Genomic DNA, 18,200 nt, shown 5'->3' on the forward strand with positions numbered 1-18,200 from the left:
CTTTATAGATGTTTTCATTGTCATCAGTCCTGAAATTGAATCATCTATCAACTTCTATAGCGCTTCCAATGTGTTAGGCATCATAATCATCTAGAGATGATTTGACGTGTTCAGGAGTGTACGTGTGATATGAAGACACTCACCGTGCCTTCTATCAGGGATTTGAGCACTGGTAGGTTTTGTTTTCCTTGGACCATCCTGACACCCACCCCTGCAGATACCGAGGGAAGAGTGCGCGCACGCGCAAGTGCTCACACACACACACACACACACACACAGTTTGCCAAATGTCATCAACCTGTATGGTTAAACTTGGAAATGTTGTATGAAATTGTACTGTAATGAAGTGTTTTGTTTTCGTTTTGAGAGAGAGTCTCGCTGGGTACTCCAGTCTGAGTTCCAGCTCCAGATTCTTCTGCCTCGGTCTCCACGACGCCAGGATTAAGAGCATGCACTACCGTGCCCAACTAGAAGTGCTGTCTTTAGTCGAGGACAGCCAGGGCAGCACAGATGAACCCTGTCTCAAAAACCAATAATAATAATAATAACAAATAAGCTCAAACTGGCCTCAAACTCACAGAGATCCACCTGCTTCCTGCTTCTGCCTCCCAAATGCTGGGATTAAAGGCGTGCCCAGCACAAGTAAGTCTTTGAAAAGGAGGTAATGGAACAAAATAAATTACATACATATGTACAGTATATATCTATATCCCCAAATACTAGTATTAAATCAAATATGAATAAGTATAATGATTATAAAACATAATTTGGCAGATTTATTAGGAAAAACCATGCATGCTACCCAAAGAGGTGTATCTTTGATAAAGTGTCAGTGTGTGGTCACTCAAGGAGGAAGGATGCTCTGTGACTGGCACAGAATTAGATGGGAATTTAAGAATTTCACAACAGTTTGAGGAATAGTACTTCTGAGTGGTGAAAGAAGAACTTTCACTTTCATTCGTCTAGTTGTATATCTTGAAAATACATTAAAGGAAAAAATTGCAAAAAAAAAAAAACTCAACATATCCAAATACATGATCATAGTCAGGTACTATAAGATACTTCATATAATAGCTGCAAGAACAGTCAGACCTTGGAACCAGTAAGAATCCTGGGAGATCAAAATAATAAGCTTATCTTGTTGTATGTGTAATGATAAATAATGGATTAAGTAAAAAATGCTGCGGATCCCCAAGTGGCTGCAGCAGCAGGTCCCGGCAAGTCACCAACAGCGTCAGTGGGCAGCAGGTCCCGAGAGCAGTCAGTCCCAGGCAGGGACAGCACAGTTCCCCAAGAGGCTGCAGTGGGCCACAAGGGGCAGCAAGTCCCATGAGGAGATACAGATTGATGGGCACACGACAAGACCATGCCACAGGTCTCTGCAGGTCCTGGAAGGCGGCTGGTCCCTGGCAGGGAGCCACGACTTAATCCATTACAGTATGGATATCCCACTGTGTCTAACAACAGCACAGGACGTGGTGCTAAGTGCATGTGTAGTGTTTAAAAAGTTGCCCACATTCTGGGCCTCACTGTAAACTCTTAATGCCTGGCAAAGGATTGGAATTGTTCATCCTACATTTTGTGACCACAGTGGAATTAAGTTAGAAATCAACAATAAAAAGACATCTGGAAAATCTCCAGATTCACAGGTCAAAGGAAAAATAGGAATTAGAAAGCATTTTGAAGTATGTGGCGATGAAATTATAGACTATCAAACTGGTAGAAAACAAAAAGTACACAATCTCACGTTCATGTGTTAGATAAGAAACACAAGGCTGAAACCACGCTGCCCTGTCCTCGCCAGAGGACAACTTGCAGAAGCTGCTGCTCTCCTTCCGCCATGTGGGTCCTAGAGAGTGAACTCCGTTAGCCAGGCCTGGCAGCAAGCCCCTAGCTCACTTAACTGTCTCATGCACCCATCCTTGCTGTGTTTTTATAACTTGTCCACTAAACAGAAATGTAATACCTGGTCACTGGAAAACAAATTGTGAAAGGAAACAAATAGTAACAACAACCAAAAACTTAGAGAGCAAAACAAAACTGTCTATCAGCTCCTAAGCCTCCACCCTTTTGTGCGCACAGCGGTGTTCGGCCGGGTTGCTATCACACTGTTTCCTTCTGCCCTCGTGATTACCTGATGTGTCTTTGTGACTGCCAAGGCTCTCTTTTGAACTGCAGAAACTGCTTTCTAAACAGTCCGGCTTTCCAGCAGCGGAGTTCTTTGCCTGGCGTGGTTTTCCTTTTATGAAGTGCAAAAGAACTAGAGGGCCAGGACTGCAGCTTCAGAGCTCTGTGCCCGAGCAAGCCCCACATCCAAGAGGTTGAACAACGATGCCAGGCGGAGCGTGTTTCTCGGCCTGACCCTGTGGCCTAAAGAGCTGCAACAGTCTAGATGCCAGTGTCATCACCGGCAGGGTTCCACCCTCACCGTGAGGAGCAGTGGCTACCAGGGGTGGAGGGCAGCAGGAGAATCTGCTGATGTTACTGCCTTGCTTATTCTTTCCTCAGACATGCTATATGGGGGTCCAGCTGGGCACCGATGATAATAGCTAACACAGCTCTTTACTGGGTCCCCAGCTTCATCAGTTACTTTACAATTGCTGTGAGAGGCAAGATCTCTGGGATCAAATGCAGGACTTCTGGAGACCCGCCCCACTCCCACTTACCCACGTTTGCAGCCTTTGCCAGCAGTAGGGAGATCAGCTATCTGGACCTCTGCCGAATGGGCTGCCGGCCAGAACTCTGCAGGCTTCAGGGGACGAGACACAGGGAGGTGATCCCTCGCTGTCAGGACCAGCACTCTCTGCAAGTTACTGCTCTGTGCTTTGATTTTCCCCAAGTAAGGGTCCCTGTCTTAGGGTATTGCAAGCAATTTTGAGTTAATGTGCTGGAAGGGCCTACACCAGGCTGGCACAGAACAGATCCCTGCCAGGCTGGCACAGAGAGCAGAACCCCAGTAACTGCCTCCTCAGCTCACCTTTCTTACTATCCCCATCCTTATGCCAGCTTCAGGTGACCGTCACTGTGAGGAACACTTTACTGAGTGCAATGAGGCCAAGCAGATCTCCACCCTTAGTGTTTATAACCTGGCAGTTTAGACAGATTCAGAATGAGGCATTACAAGTCCAGTGACTGTGATTAATAAATGCCTGGAGACTAAAGGAAAAATGAAATCATATCGTTTGCCACACAAAACACATAGAAATGGAGATTATGACATTACGTGAAATAAGCCAGACTCAGAGACCAATGCCCTATTTTCTCTCACATGCAGAACCTAGATTGAAATATATCTCTCTCTCTCATTCCCTCGTTGTGTGTGCAAGTAAGAGTGTAAGACTCACATGTAAGTCATAAAACTAGGAAGGGGTCTGTGAAGGGGGAGAAGGAGATCTTAACAGAGTAGGGAAGAAGTGACAAAGTATCTGTGGCATGAAAGCAAGGGAACTGCTTGGGGAGAGAAAGGAAACCAGTATGTAGAGAACAAGGACAGGGGAGAGGAAGGCATCCTCAGGTCTGTCACCATGACCACAAAGGTGCAGGGCCCATGCAAGCCTCTTGGCAGAAGGTTACTGGGAGATGAGTGTAGGCAAAGCCCCTCTCTCTTAGGGGGTTTGTACTTAAGATACCCAGAAAAACAAAGCCCTTGAGTAGCACCCAGATGTTACACACACACCCAGATGTTACACACGCACCCAGACCTGTCACCACTGTCTTAAGTGTCCATGACCAGAAGCCATCCACGCAACTGCCTGCAGCTGGGAAACACTCGTTCTGTACAACGCCATCGCGGGTTCCGGTCTGCAGAGGCTTCCCTGCCTGGAATGTGACCATCTCCTCAGAAGGACACCTAGAATTCAGACCCAAGCCCGGTGATGGTGGTTGAGCCAAGAAGAGGAACCTCAAGGCAGTCATTTCCCGCCAGCCACACCAGCCTTAGGATCCCCCTTTCCTTATACACCCCACTGTTCTTTTAAATCTCTACACATTTCCAAATATACAGCCCATCTTTCTTCAGATTGGTGTTGCAATACCAGCAGATAAGATTCCAAGTAGATCGGAATCTTTCCCAGAAAAATAATCTTTATGAACATAGCAGATGCTAATTAGAGTTATAGCCCAAGCTGCTTTTAGGTGGTCAGGCCATTGGAAGTATTTCTGTCTAGGGGTTGGGCATAAACACTAACATAAACAAAAGCAAGGGCAGAGTTAGAATCTGGCCACCCTATTCCCTTCTCCAGTCCTGTTGCTCTCTCCTCCAGCTCCTTTCCGGGAAGGAGGGCTCATAAGAAGCCTGTGAGTCAGGGTATGTGGCAGCCACAGAAGAACAATGCTTTTGTAAACACCGAAAGGCCCAGTCTGTAAAGCAATGACTTACCGACCTTGCCTTTCCCTTTCATGAAGACAGACACAGGTTGATTGACATCTGCTGTCCTCTCAGCAGCCCTGATATCCCACCTAAGGCCTGGTTCACTGTCCTCAGCACTTTGCCGTGGCTTAGGAACTGAGAATAGAGGAACAGTTTCCTGGGCTTTCAGTGGTCAGGGTGGGGACACGGCTGTTCCTGTTTCAATCTTTCTCTTCTGGAACCATGGCTAGATTCCCTGCAGACAGGTGGCTGCTTCCCTAACCTTAGCTCACAAATCCTTGTTGTGAGAATATGTGTGTGTGTGTCCATGTGCGTGTTTGCATGCATGCGTGTGTGTGTGTGTGTGTGTTGGTTTTTGAAACAGTATTTCTTTGTGTAGTCCCGGCTGTTCTGGAACCCTCTCTGCAGACCAGGCTTGCCCGAAACTCAACAGATATTCGCCTGCCTCTGCCTCCCAAAGGCATGTACCAAAGACATGTACCACTAATGACCAGCTTAAAATATTTTTTATTTATACTGATTTATACTTTATGAATATGTGTGAGAACCTTTATTTTATGTTTGTATTGTACCATGTGTATTCCTGATGCTGGAGGCCAGAAGAGAGCTTCAGATTCTCTGGAACTGTTGGTTGTGAGGAAAACCCTGTGTGTGTGCGCGGCGGGAGGCTGGAAGGTAACTGCCGAGCCATTCCTCTGGCCCGAGCAGAGCATCTTGCCAGCTTGAAAAGGACCTTGGCGTGCAATGAAGAATGTGCAAGCAATGAGCTACAACCGTTTGATATGGGGAACCTTCTTCATTATCTGTTAGTGTGACAAACTTTTTCCAATCATTTGAATACAATAATTTTAGACAAGAAAAGTACCGGACCCATGAGGAAGCTGGGTTCAAACCGGTTGTCAAACAGGAAGCAGCATGGGGGTGTCTAAGACATCCATCTGCTCAGAAAGCTCACCCTGCCCTCCTCTTCCCTCACAAGACCACAGTTCCTATTGTAGGGAAGCCGAATTACAGCATGCACCATTCGGCCACTCGGGTTGTCCCTTCACCTCCGCCATCTCATCTCCTAGAAGTCATTAAGGAAATAGTGTCCACCTACGGAAATAGTGTCCATCTAAGGAAATGGCATCCACCTTCGGAAATAATATCCCAGCCAAGGAAACAGAGGCTAAGGAAAGGGTGTTTATCTAAGGAAACAGCGTTCATTAAAGTCTCAGACTCCGTTGGCATGTAGAGCCACCTGTGTGCTGGGGAATAATAAAACCTTTTTCTGGTTCGGGGAAATACCCCAGGAAATAGGATAAGTTTCTGGGTGGAACAGATTTATTTTATATTCAGTTGGGCAGGGTCTATCCACTGAGAGCCTAGTTAGAACCTAAAAAGGGGGGAGGAGCTCACCACAGAAATAGCTTTCTTGCAAAAGCCAAGAAACTCTCAAGAGATTTTGATTTTTTTTTTTAATCCTTAGACATCAAGCAGCACCATACAGAGGAAATATTTACCGGTCACGTCTACATTGCTTTTGTTTCCTTCACATGTGTGTATGTGGGGGAGGGGAGTGGGGGTGTGGGGAGTGTGTGGGGGGGTGTATGAATGAGCATGTTCCACAGAGATCAAACTCCTCGGCTGTGTGCCTTAGGTTCCTCTTCTTTCCTTTTCTGAGAGGGTCTCTCATGAGGCTGGGGCTCACTGGTTGCTGACCAGGCTAGGCTGACTGGCCAACGAGCTCCGGGGAGCTACTTGTTGCTTCTCCAGTGTGGGGATTTCCAGTGCACAGCAGCATGCCTGGCTTTCAAATAACAGGGTTTCTGATCTTTATAGTTGCACTTTATAGAATGATCTCTCTTCCTGGACCTCACCCCCACCCCGGTCTCCCCCCCTTTTCCCATCATGCTGTAGAACACTGTCCCTTGCCGCCTCCGTCAGGCTACCTGTGGTGACCCGTGAGTGAGCTTTAACCTGGGCTTATTTGAAGTGACCTTCCAGACTGGGCGGTATTGACATCCCTCACAGAAGAAACAGAGGGGAGGGGTTATTAGCCCCTCACCAAAGATTCCAGCCCTGCTCACCTCCCTTCCAGCAGTATGTAGTTCTGCCCAAGATGCATGTGGTTGCGTGGCGCCCAGAGGCACTAGCGTATAAAGAGTGTGGAAGGTTAAGTGAACTCAGAGGAGACTTCATCAAGTCAGCTATGGGGAAGCCACCATTCAGGCCAGGGTGAGACTTCTTGTGATGCGGTTGGCTTTGGTGTCACCCATGCTCCTGTGAGTAAACTCTTCCTTACTCTGTAAGCAAGCTCAGATTCATTGGTTCTCCAAGTTAGAGTACGGTGGAACTTTTACTTTAGTCTCTGACTGGTGCCCTATCTGCCTTCCATGTTGTTGGTTTGTTTTTCTACCCCACCCCCAGCCCCCAATGCTAGGATTAAACCAAGAGCTTTGTGGGTGCTAGGTCAGCCCTTCAGCACTGAGACATACCCCAGCCCTTAAACCCTTCCCCAGAAATGCGGTAATTTGATTTCTTTGCGGTAGATGGACAATGGTAAGGGACCTCTCTCATTACTACCCATTCAAATAATAACAATGAAACATTTCACATTCGTTCTCCCTTTTTATCAGAGGCACATATCAGAGTGGGGTGTAGCAGCGCATGTTCGAAATCCTAGCACTTGGGAGACTGAGGCAGGAGGATCATGAGTGCTGGAGCAGCCGGGGCTACATAGTGAAACGCACATACACACACATACTAAAATGCAAATAACATCTGCAGCAAGGATTAGAACTTGATGGGCACAATATGGGCTTGCAAAAGCGTTGTGTTCATGCAGTCTTGGGCACTAGAAATATGAGTGGAATTTGTTTATTGAATCGAAATAAGTTAAACCCACCATTCCGTCCTAATTTAAGTAAGTGCCTGCCCATTACAGACTTGAAATAAACTGAATGGAAAAATACCATTCAGTATATATCAGGTCCAGACCAAAGCATGACCAAAACCTCAGGCATCACTTATAACATACATCCATGGATGCTGAGGGTCGTGTTTACGCTCTTCTTTATGAGGTGGCTTCTGTCTTATGCAAGAGTCCTTCTGGGGACTTTAATCCCACAGCCTCCTCTCTGAGGAGTTTCCCAGTGATGAAGACAATTGCATTGAATTTGCATATGAGGTACTTGCCTGGATTTTCAGGATTAAATTGATGAGGTATAGCATGGCTCTCAGTTCCTCCAGCAGCCAGGCGGTGGCTGGGTAAGCTAACTCATCCTAAGATCTGGCTAACGGATACCAATGTCAAGTTCAAGTCTGTTCTTCTGCAGCACAAATATGGCAATGTGAGGTACACATGCTCGGCCACTCAGGTGGGTCCTGCCATCTCTGCTGCACGATCCACCAAAATCCACACTTCTTTCTTTTTTTCTTATTTTGGTGTCAGTCTCTTAATGAACTTAACCTGGAAGAAGAGTCCAGTTTGATACTGTTTCTGTCACACCAGGAAATGATTGACAGTTCATCTATCTGGAGAGCTCTCGGCGGGTGGATGATGCTACCATGGTTACTGAAGGCTTTTAAACTCCATTAGCTCTCGTTTACTTTGAGCATCTAAAAGCATTTAATCCCTATTTCAAAGCAAAGGGAGAAGTCAGCCCCGATCCAAAGCTTCTCTCTCTCTCTCTCTCTCTCTCTCTCTCTCTCTCTCTCCACATAACTCCAGGCATACAGGCACTGCCATCCTGCCCACAGAGAAAGGAACGCAGACACGTCTGATACAAGCATTCTTTGGAATTCAGCGATGACGCACAGACAACCCTTTCACAACTGCTCAGCTTCTGAGAAATCCCGTGGAGGCCTCCACAGCTACAGAGCCAAGGGTCTCCTTCCTCTGGCCTCAAAGGCTCACACAGAGTGCCCAAAAGCCAGCTGCTCTGCAGGGACTCTGAGCTTCTAGAGCAGAGAAGACCATTGCATACACCCACTTAAACATGAAAATCGAGGCCCGTAGCAGGGTGAAGACTTGATAGATCAACTAAAACTGGAACCCAGGGCTCCTGGCTGTGAGGCAGATGCCCTCTCTGTTTGCTCCTGGCTAGGGTAGCCCCCTTAAGCAACGATTCTTCCCATCTTTCAGTAGGGATTGAATGAGAGAAGGTCCAGACCCTGCCTCAGTCTGTCCTCCGCTAGGCCCATCTCTCCTCACTGCAGATTCCCACGGGGCTTTATCCCTGCCACTTTCATGGAAGGTGGTACTTTCATTTGTAAATGATATATCCTCTTCCAGGTCCAGAGACACCGGCAATAAGGGACATAGATGCATTTGCATAGTACACAGACTCCCTTCAGAAACATCACCTACTGAGTTTCTCGGCAGATGAGTGCAGATTTGCATCCAGACACTTCTTATGCTCTACGACCTTTATATAGCTTCCACCTTGCAACTTAGTGACCACGCCCCTTATTAAGACTGATGCTCAACTGTTAACAGACACTGTTTCTGTTTGATTGTAGGCTTTGAAAAAGATCATGACTGGAGCTCATCACTGAGGGAACCAGGGAATAAAACACCCTAAAAAGGGGGGGCTGGAGAGATGGATCAGCGGTCAAGAGCACTGGGTGCTTTTCCAGAGGTCCTCAGTTCAATTCCCAGCACCCTCATAGTGGCTCACAACCATCTACGGTGGAATCTTATGTCCTCTTCCGGCATAAAGCACATGCATATAGAGCACTCATACATAAAATAAATAAATCTAAAAATCCTAATAAGAAGAGCAAACAGAGGAAATTCTACTCTTGGCTTTACCCAGTTCTGGAATTCCTCAAAGGGAGTTAAGAAGTGTTACCTGTGAAGACCAGCAAGATGGCTCCCTGAATAAAGGCTTGCTGCCTGAGTTCAATACCTGGGTCCTCCTAGGAGAGAATTGATTCCCACAAATTGTCCTCTGACACCTACAAATGCTCCCTCTCAGATAAATAAATACATGTAATTTTAATTGGGAGAGAGAAAGAGAGAGAGAGAGAGAGAGAGTTATACACAGGGCAGATCCACAACCCAGAAGCTATCTGAAGGTGGCATTTAGGATCTACATAGAAAGTGTCTCAGGCGTCTCAGCTGAAAGGGCATTTCTTCAGAACAACATGTATTAGTCACCACAGAAGCCTGAGGTGAAACTTGGCTGCGAACAAATAAACACACGGCTGCCAGGTGGCCAAAGGGTTCCATGAAGTCTGTCTTGCCTCACCTGAATACATGTGCACAGCCAGCAGAATCCGGGACACAAATCTGTCATGGAGTTCAGACGGAGAAGACAGGAGTGCCTGGACCCTAAGGGTCAAGGAAACATTGAGATGACAGATCTACCATCCCAAACCATCCTTCTCAGAGCCTGCACAGCCTGGGTCAGGCCTTGATGAGAGAACTCCTATCACATGGAGACCTGTTTAACCAGTCACAGTCCATGCGATGGAGAGGCGCAGGGTGGTGCAGCCACCGAGCTGCAGGACAGCAGGCTGAAGCGGGGCTTCTGTGTGTCGTGGAGCATTTCTCTATGACTTAACTGCGCCAAGTGAAGAATCTCTCTCCCTCTGCGCTCTCTCTGTCTCTGTCTCTGTCTCTCTCTCTTGCAAACCCTGGGTTCCGGGGAGCGTAGATCAGAAATGGAGCATGCTTAGCACCTAAGAGTTGCTGGTTTCAACCCACAGCACTTACAACAAAAAAGCAAAACATTACCAACCAGGTACCTCCCAATAATATGCAAATTCCTGAGGAGATGAATTTGGGTTTTCAAAGATTATAAGGGTGGGGGAAACACCTCTTTCAGCCAGAGTTGGCAGACTAGATGCATAAAATGCTGCCTTGTAACCATGGGGGAAGCCAGTATTTTGTACCTACACTCTCTAATCCCACTTAGTCCCAACCTCAGTCAACGTTGGGGAGTCTTTTATCCCTTCTTTCAGGAGCTAGGCTGGACCAGAATCTCTCGTACACCATCACCGGGGTTCCTGATGAAAAATGCTCAGGGCCTAGGAGAGCCTCACCCATTCATACTCATTTGTCTCAGGAAACTCCAGAGCAGGGACTGCAGGCTGGGCACACGGGACTCTGAACCTGGTCCCACCGAGCTTGGAGACACTGCCTACATTAAGAACGGTTTCATGTTCTAGCACAGACTTGCTCCCTCAACCCCTTTCGGAACTGTTTCACACTAACACAGGCTTGCTCCCCCTACCCCTTCCTGTTTTTCTTCAGTACTGAGGATGGAGTAGCACAAACTTTCTAAATTCAATGTGCAATAGTTGATACAGTTTAACTATTTGCCTCCCAAAACATTTGTGTTGGAAACTGCCTCTCAATGTCATAGTGGTGTGTGGAGGTAGGACCTTTGAGGAAGACTTGGTTATGGGGATCCCATCCTCATAAGAGACCACAACTAAATGTCCCCCCAAATCCCCATATATTAAAGTTTTAGTCACCAACCTATGTACTACTGGGAAGCGGCAGAACCTTTAGTAGGTGTCACACCACAGGATCAAGGCACTGGAAGGAGTAGAAGGGCCTGTCACTTCTCTGTTTTACTCTGGCCACCATGACCACCACCTTGTCATGATAGTCTGCCTCAGGACCAAGCAGCCATGGCCACAACCCCTCTGAAACCATAACCCTTTTGAGTTGATCATCTCTGGCATTCCGTCACAATAACAGAAAAATGGCTATCACAATGGAGTTTTCAAGAGAGTGGATTAGATATCATGAGCAGGTCTGCTATTGAAGCAAGCTTTTACCCTCTCATGTGAGGTCCTCTGTCTGCTTTCTGCACATGCTTCCCATGGTCTTGTCTTACATACTGATAATAAGTGTGGTGGTTTGAAGAAATTGTCCCCCAAAGGGAGTGGCACTATTGAAAGGTATGGCTTTGGTGGAGTAGGGATAGTCTTGTTAAAGGAAGTGTGTCCCTGTGAGGGTGGGCTTTGAGGTCTCATATATGCTCAAACCATGCCCAGTATCTCAGTTCACTTCCTGTTGCCTCCATATCAAGATGTAAAACTCTCAGCTCCTCCAGTGTCATGTCTGTCCATATGACACCACGTATACCATGATGATAATGTGCTAAACCTCTGAAAATGTGCTAAACCTCTGAAAATATAAGCCACCTCATTTAAATGTTTTTCCTTTATAAGAGTTGTCATGGTCATGGTGTCTCGTCACAGCAATAGAAACTGAAACTAAAACAATAAGGTCATGACGGAGGAGGATTTTCAGCAGCTCTCTACTGTGTGTTAGAATAAAATCCATCCTTACTAAGCCGAGGAGTCTCTGCTCAGCCTGAGCTTTGCTCGTTCCCTAGCTTCTCTCATTCCCTTCCCCCTCAGTCCTCACCAAGAGAGACATTCACTATTCACAAACCCAGTTCCTTCCCATCTCTTGGCTGTTCCCTGATTGTCAAACCTCACTCTTCCTGCATCCATCCGCAAGTCCTTGCTGAAAGGCTCTCTAGAGAGGTCCCTCCAGACCTCTACCCCTAGGAATGCCCTGCTCGATCTCAGGAAGAGTCAGCATTTCCCACTTTATAATTATGTATTTTCTTGTGTGCTTACACCTTGCCCAACTAAAGAGTGAACGTCCATGTTTCCATTCATGAGTCAAAGTGCTAACCTCCAGCATGATAGCCTCGGAGAGGCTTAAATGATACCCTGGAGATGAAGTTCCCATGGTGAGATTAGTGGACTTAGAAGAAGGGGCAGGGCAATGCTATCTCATTTTCTCCATCTGTTCCACAAGGATGCAAGTGACCATCTGTGAACCAGGTAAAGAACTGACTACCCCTGACTCTGCTAGAGGCCTAGTCTTATAACCCTTGCCTCCAGGGCTAAAAGAAACAAATAGCTGTTGTTCCAACTACAACAGAATCTGAGCTAGTTTGTCATACAGATGACCACCACCAACTTTTAGACTCCTTTAGCGGTACACTCTATAGAGCCCACACTAGCCTCAAAGCTACTCTCTTCTAGGCTTCGCTCCAGGGTGCCGGGATTACAAGTAAGCACAGCCAGACCCAGTGAAAACAATGCCTGAGCCTTATGTTTTCAGCTTTGGTTTTGTATTGCTGGGGCTTGTGGACTCCGGACACATACTCTATCATTGTGTTATAACCCCGGTTCTCAAGTATTAATACACCCTTTCTCCCAGGGAGATCTTATGATAATAGGTGTTGAGTTAACGTGTTGAAGAACTGAAACTCCAAAGAGCAAGGAAGAACCAGGATTTACAGTTTACACCAGTCTTCCTCCCAGGCTAAGGAGCCAGGAAAGCACTTCACAGTCCTGGAAATGTCCACTTCCTTATTAGATATGCTAAAGCACCTACCACTTACTCTTGCCAATCACTCTTCCGTCCCCCACCCTACCCCACATAACCTCTAGGAAGGTTGCCAGATATCAAGAAGAGAAGCAAGCCATTGAGGTGTAAAGGATAGGGGAGACAAAAATGTAAAAACTGGGGTGTATTTAGAACAGTTTAAACTCTGTCACTTTCACGTGAGACCCATCCTGGTAGGGTTTCTGTGCACCCCGCACCCACACACCTGCCTGCCATAAAAACGTATTTTACTGCATTCAGGAGACATTATCACAAATTAAATATTACAATACACTCTAATAAAGTTAAGTCTATACCAGTAACAAGGCTGTTGTGTGTGTGTGTGTGTGTGTGTGTGTGTGTGTGTTACAGTCCAAGCAATGGTTGGGGTTTAAGTTATCTGAGGGGCACAGGATGAAGCTCCTACTTCCGCTCCTTAAACTGGCAGAAACACCGCTCTGCAGGAAACATGCACACACCTCTTAATTACAGATAGGAGCTTGGAGAGGTGGGTGGGGCGAGCGGAGAGGGCGGGGTCCCACTGAACATCCAGCAGAATTTAAGAACCCAGGCTTGTTGGGCTGGCTTCAAACCCTGAGTGGAGCACTGTTGACTTGGGGTTAGTTCTTTAACCTCATGGGACTTCAGCTCCCCTACCTGGAAGATGGGAGGTACAACTAAGGGCTTGGGGCTGCTGGAAAGACTAAGTGAGGGGATAAACAAAACAAAACCAGAAGCCATCCTGCATCCCTTAGCCTAGCCTGTCACACAGCAAGTCTGTGGACCTTATCTGGAATCTGCCGCATCATCATCACTTCATCACCGAACTGAGCATCAGCCCAGTTCTTCCAGATGAGTGCTGACCCTAATTTTACAGATGCCAGAGCCCAGGCCAAGGTCACAGGAGGAGATGGTAAAACCAGCCATGAAACCACAGTGGCCATCATTATTACTATCACCATAGTAATTACCACTTACTGCAAGCTAGGTGAGGTGAAGGGAGCCTCACAGATTAGCTCATCATTGGCTCAAAACACCCTGTTTGGGAAGAATGTCCTATTTTACAAACGAAGACACCACTTTTAGCTAAGGAGCAATGTAATAGCATGACCCCCCCCCTACACACACACACTCATGAGTCCAAATCCCAAGGTTTCTTCCACAACCATCTGGTATCTACTTTACAGAGATCAAGAGCCAGCACTCGAAGCCCAGAAAGCAAGCCCGGTTGCATGTTTTTGAAATCTCCACTGTAGCAGGCATGGCGATACTTGCTTTCAATCCGAGCACTGAGCAGGCAGAGGCAAGAGGATCCGTATGAGTTCAATGCCAGTCTGGTCTACATGGTGAGTTTCAGGACAGCCAAGGCTACTAGTGAGACCCTGACTCAAACAAAGAGCAATACAATAAAATTTAAAACTCCATCGTTAAATGGAGCCGGGAATACCCTCTCAAGGGAGGGTCTATTGTCCTGTGGTATGAAGAGACTGCCTGTCCCCAAAGGAAAGCCTAGCGTCCTACCTACTTCCTTCCAGAAAGTTTGCTCTATGGGTCATAGGGGGAAAATGGGATTTCGTTAACATGAAGCACAGAAGTTCTTGTCTATTGTATTTTCAATCTTCTAGGAATTAGAAATAACACACATATTCTCCTAAGGAAAATTCACCTTCTTACAGCTCCCCTACCACCAAAGAAGTTTCTTCATTAATACGTGACTGTCTTCTGTAGTGGCACATGGTTGTAAAAACATCCACGGAGTCATTAACTACTACCCCATCCCCCACCCCACCCCCACACTTCTTACAACCCTAACCTATGTGGTGGGGACAATACAACAGAAGAGTAAGTACATCTCCGTTCTAAAACAAATACGTAGCAGGATGCAGGCCAGTAACCCCAGCTACCCGGAGATTGAAGTGGTAGGACCTGTAAGCTCGGTTTGAAGACTCACTGGGCTACAGATGGAGTTTAAGGACAGCCTGGGGAATTTAGTGAGACCCTGACTCAAGATTTTAAAAGAAGAGGGCAGGGTTATAGCACAATGGCAAAACTCTTGCCTAGTATTTGCGAAGTCTTGGGTTGAGTCCCAAACACAACAGTAGCAATGCTGATGACGATGTGCCGAGACCTAGTGCTAGTCGGGTGCTCACTGGGTCATTTCCTGGGCCCTTGTCTTCAACTATCTGTTACTCCTTTAAAATACAGCGCTCTGTAATTCAGAGGAAAATTACTTGTCAGCACAAACAAATCCTAAGGTGAGTTTTCTGAGTAGCCGGTTGGTTTCAAGGAAGCATGACACTTCGTTGCCTTGTTGGCTACAAAAAAGTGCATCTCTTACTAGAGACCCTGTTGCATCAAAGGCCAGGCTAGGGACCCTCAGATGACAGACCGCTCTCCATGGGTTGGCAGGAAAGTAAATGGGAAGGGTGGAGCCGCCTGCTGTAGCTGACTTGGCCTAGGACTCTCGGCCCACTGTTTGGTGCCTGCCAATTCTAGATGAAATTCAAGTTTAAGTAAAGCATCCAAGCCAGGAAGTCTTGTCTTGGCCAGTGCTCCAGGCCTGGCTGAATTCCATCAGCTAAAATAAAAGACAGCAACTACTCCCTCTTAATGCAGAGTCAAGTTTAGATGAAACACCTGCCCTCCCTGAGCCTCCACAGACAGACTCACAATCGTAGACATCTAAGAGCAGGCTGCTACAGGCCATGCAAGTCCCTATCAGCTCTCCTAACTTCATCGTGCCCAAAACCCTCCAAAGGAAAAACATAGAAGAAACTGTCGTTTAAGAATTCAAGTCCTACAAATCAAAGGCCAACTACTTTCAGAAGTGAACCTTTTCCTTTGAATAAGAGACACAGCCTTGTTATGTTTGGTTGAAGCAGATATCAGTGACCACACATACAGTTACAGACACTTGTCCTCCATGCCTCTGTGGCTTCACGGTTTATATTTTAAATGTCTTATCTAAACAGTGCTACTGCTGTTAACCCTGGCAGTGACAGTCCCAATGGAGTGGGCTGCTTTCAGGTAAGAGGCAGGCATCAGTAAGGACAGGTTTTGGAATTCTCTTCTACAGATTCCTGACTCCTTGGTCTTTGATGAAAGAGTCCCTAGCCAACAGTCAAGAGCAAAGCAAGAACACTGAGTGCAACGTCTCAGGCTGTCGCCAGCATGCGAGCCATGTGTGCCGCATCAAAACAGCTCAGGCTGTCGCCAGCATGCGAGCCATGTGTGCCGCATCAAAACAGCTCAGGCTGTTGCCAGCGGTAGTCATGTGTGCCGCATCAATGTTGAGTCCTGCTGACAGCCCAGCTTTCTTGAAAGCAACTGTTTAAAAATATATTTGGTGTGGAAGGGCAGGAGAGCGAGGTTTTAAGGAAGACAGTTTCTGAACGAACACACTCCATCACTGTAATAAAATAGATAATTGTGGTACATAAATTACCACTACTCTGTCTTCCCATAGCAGAGCCCCCTCCATTAACCAGATAATGTTGGCTTACCCACTCCGTGCAGACTTTATCAGGAAGAAAAGAGAGGCTCAGAGTGGTCCTTTTTAACTTGCTGCAGATCACATCACAAGTGACAGAATCAAAGATTGGAAGCAGGTTTACTGGGTCTCCACGCTACAAAACCCAAACCTACTCTGGCAGCCTCTAGGGCCTGGGTTTTAAGCCTGCCTCTCCTCTGGCCAGCATATACCAGGAGGCCTGTCCATTTTCCAGTGGCTCCTGGATCACAATCACTGGCATCTACTACCAGGTACGAACAGGGGGACTCTCCTCTCCAACAGACTTCCTGGAAATTAACCCTGAACAGTCCAGGTTTTTTGTTTGCTTGTTTGGTTTTTCCAGACAAGGTGGTTTCTCTATAGCTTTGGAGCCTGTCTTGGAACTAGCTCTTGCAGACCAGGCTAGCCTTGAGCTCACAGAAATCTATCTGCTTCTGCCTCCTGAGTGCTGGGATTAAAGGTGTGCACCATCAGCTCCAGGTATTCTTAAAATCTAAAGCGTTTAAGGAAGCAGTCAGACTCTGTCCTGCAGGCATACCATTGGCTTCACCCTTAAAGGCGACCCTGCCAAGCAAGCATTGTCTTGCTTCCTTCTTTTGTATCCCTTGAAACTCAAAGGAAGTCCTCCCTCTACCTCAGGACCTTAGGAGGTCCCTGGAAACAGCCTTTGCAGGCTGCACTCGGGAAGGTCCCACTTAGCAGGCACTTTCTTTTGGCAGCTACCCTTAGGTCTCTGGCTCCTAATCCCTACGTGCACATTGGAATTGCCCGGACAGTTCTGAAGCAATAGCCTAGCGATTTAGACAGAATTGGTCTGTGGAATGGTCTGGTCATCTGGATCTGCGCGGTTCACACTTGATGATTCTAAGTTGCAGGCTGGCGGGCTGAGAATAGGGACCTCAGATCACAGTGGGATCCTCGATTCCGCTGTCTCTGAAATGCACGCCTCCGAACCTGGGCTTCATTTGGAGCTCGCGGTGCTTCTCCGCCCGGTTTCAGCCAGAACTTTTCGACAGCAGCTTTACATTTCCTCAGCTGATCCGGAGAGCATGCTCGCACCAATCCCCGTGACTTACCAAACTGACAGGACTTTGACTCCGGTGGCGTGGGAGCGCGGTGGTCCGCAGTGCTGGAATCCCGGGACTAGGGTCGCGGATAGAAAGGGACAGCAGCAGCAGGCGGGCAGAGCGGGTACTGCGGCTGGCGGTCCGGGAACTGGGACTGGCGGGAACCACGGTCGCTCCGCCTGGCCGCGCCCGGGCTCCGGTGGGCTCCCGGGAGAGAATGGGGCGGAGCGGGCGGACGAGGCGGGGACCGGCCGTGGCGCTGTTCCCTGTCACTCCTCCCCCGCCAGAGCCGCGGCACACTGCCCTGGACCAGCCGCCCCTGCGGAGCGGTAGTGGGCAGGCCTCAGAGTTCGCCTAGGGGTGACACACTGGGAACTCGTCGTGCCAGCTCTGCCACGGCCGCTGAGAGCCAAGGTCCGCCCCCTGAAAGTGCCACCCAGAGCCTGTAACCACAACCAATGCCCAGACCGGGGCGGGAAGGCTTGTTAAATGGAGTCTGTGCCTCGCAAGAAGCTGCCCACTAAGCAAATTTCATTTTGATCTACTTTCAGAGACCAAAGCTTTCTTCCCGTCTGTCGTGAAGTCTTCTCTTGACCCTGAACGTTTTAGAGCCTTTTTTATTTACTCTAACGTGAAGGAATTGTTAACATGCTAACACATTTTCCGCATAAATATTTTTAAACGTTGTTAACAGTTCATCAACGGGGCTTTTGAATACGTGGCCACATAGTCACAGCTATGAAAACTCGCGTGAAGGCTGCCTTTTGAGAAAAGCAAAAGCGAAACTTCGCCACAGTGTGTAAGGGTGTAAGTGCGAGGGCGGCGGAGGGGGTGCAGCCCACGATTCTCCTCTGGCAGTGTGTCGCAGTGCTTTGCGCAACAGGGACAACTTTCTTCTAAGAGTCT

The 18,200-nt window shown here is 47.5% G+C and overlaps 1 protein-coding gene across 2 annotated transcripts in view; it reads right to left on the reverse strand.

Moving 5' to 3' along the window:
• The window catches only part of Nod1 (nucleotide binding oligomerization domain containing 1), a 50,739-nt gene extending 33,091 nt beyond the window's left edge, over positions 1-17,648 (reverse strand). For both annotated transcript variants that reach the window (XM_041640401.1, XM_041640400.1), the window contains exon 1: positions 17,304-17,648. The gene's annotated coding sequence lies outside the window, so the exon portion shown is untranslated. The remainder of the gene's footprint in view (positions 1-17,303) is intronic.
• Between the last annotated feature and the right edge of the window lie 552 nt (positions 17,649-18,200).

The sequence above is a fragment of the Microtus oregoni genome, unplaced genomic scaffold, assembly GCF_018167655.1.
Source record: "Microtus oregoni isolate MIOR12 unplaced genomic scaffold, Mior012 000062F_ref0000492, whole genome shotgun sequence".
NCBI lineage: Eukaryota > Metazoa > Chordata > Mammalia > Rodentia > Cricetidae > Microtus > Microtus oregoni.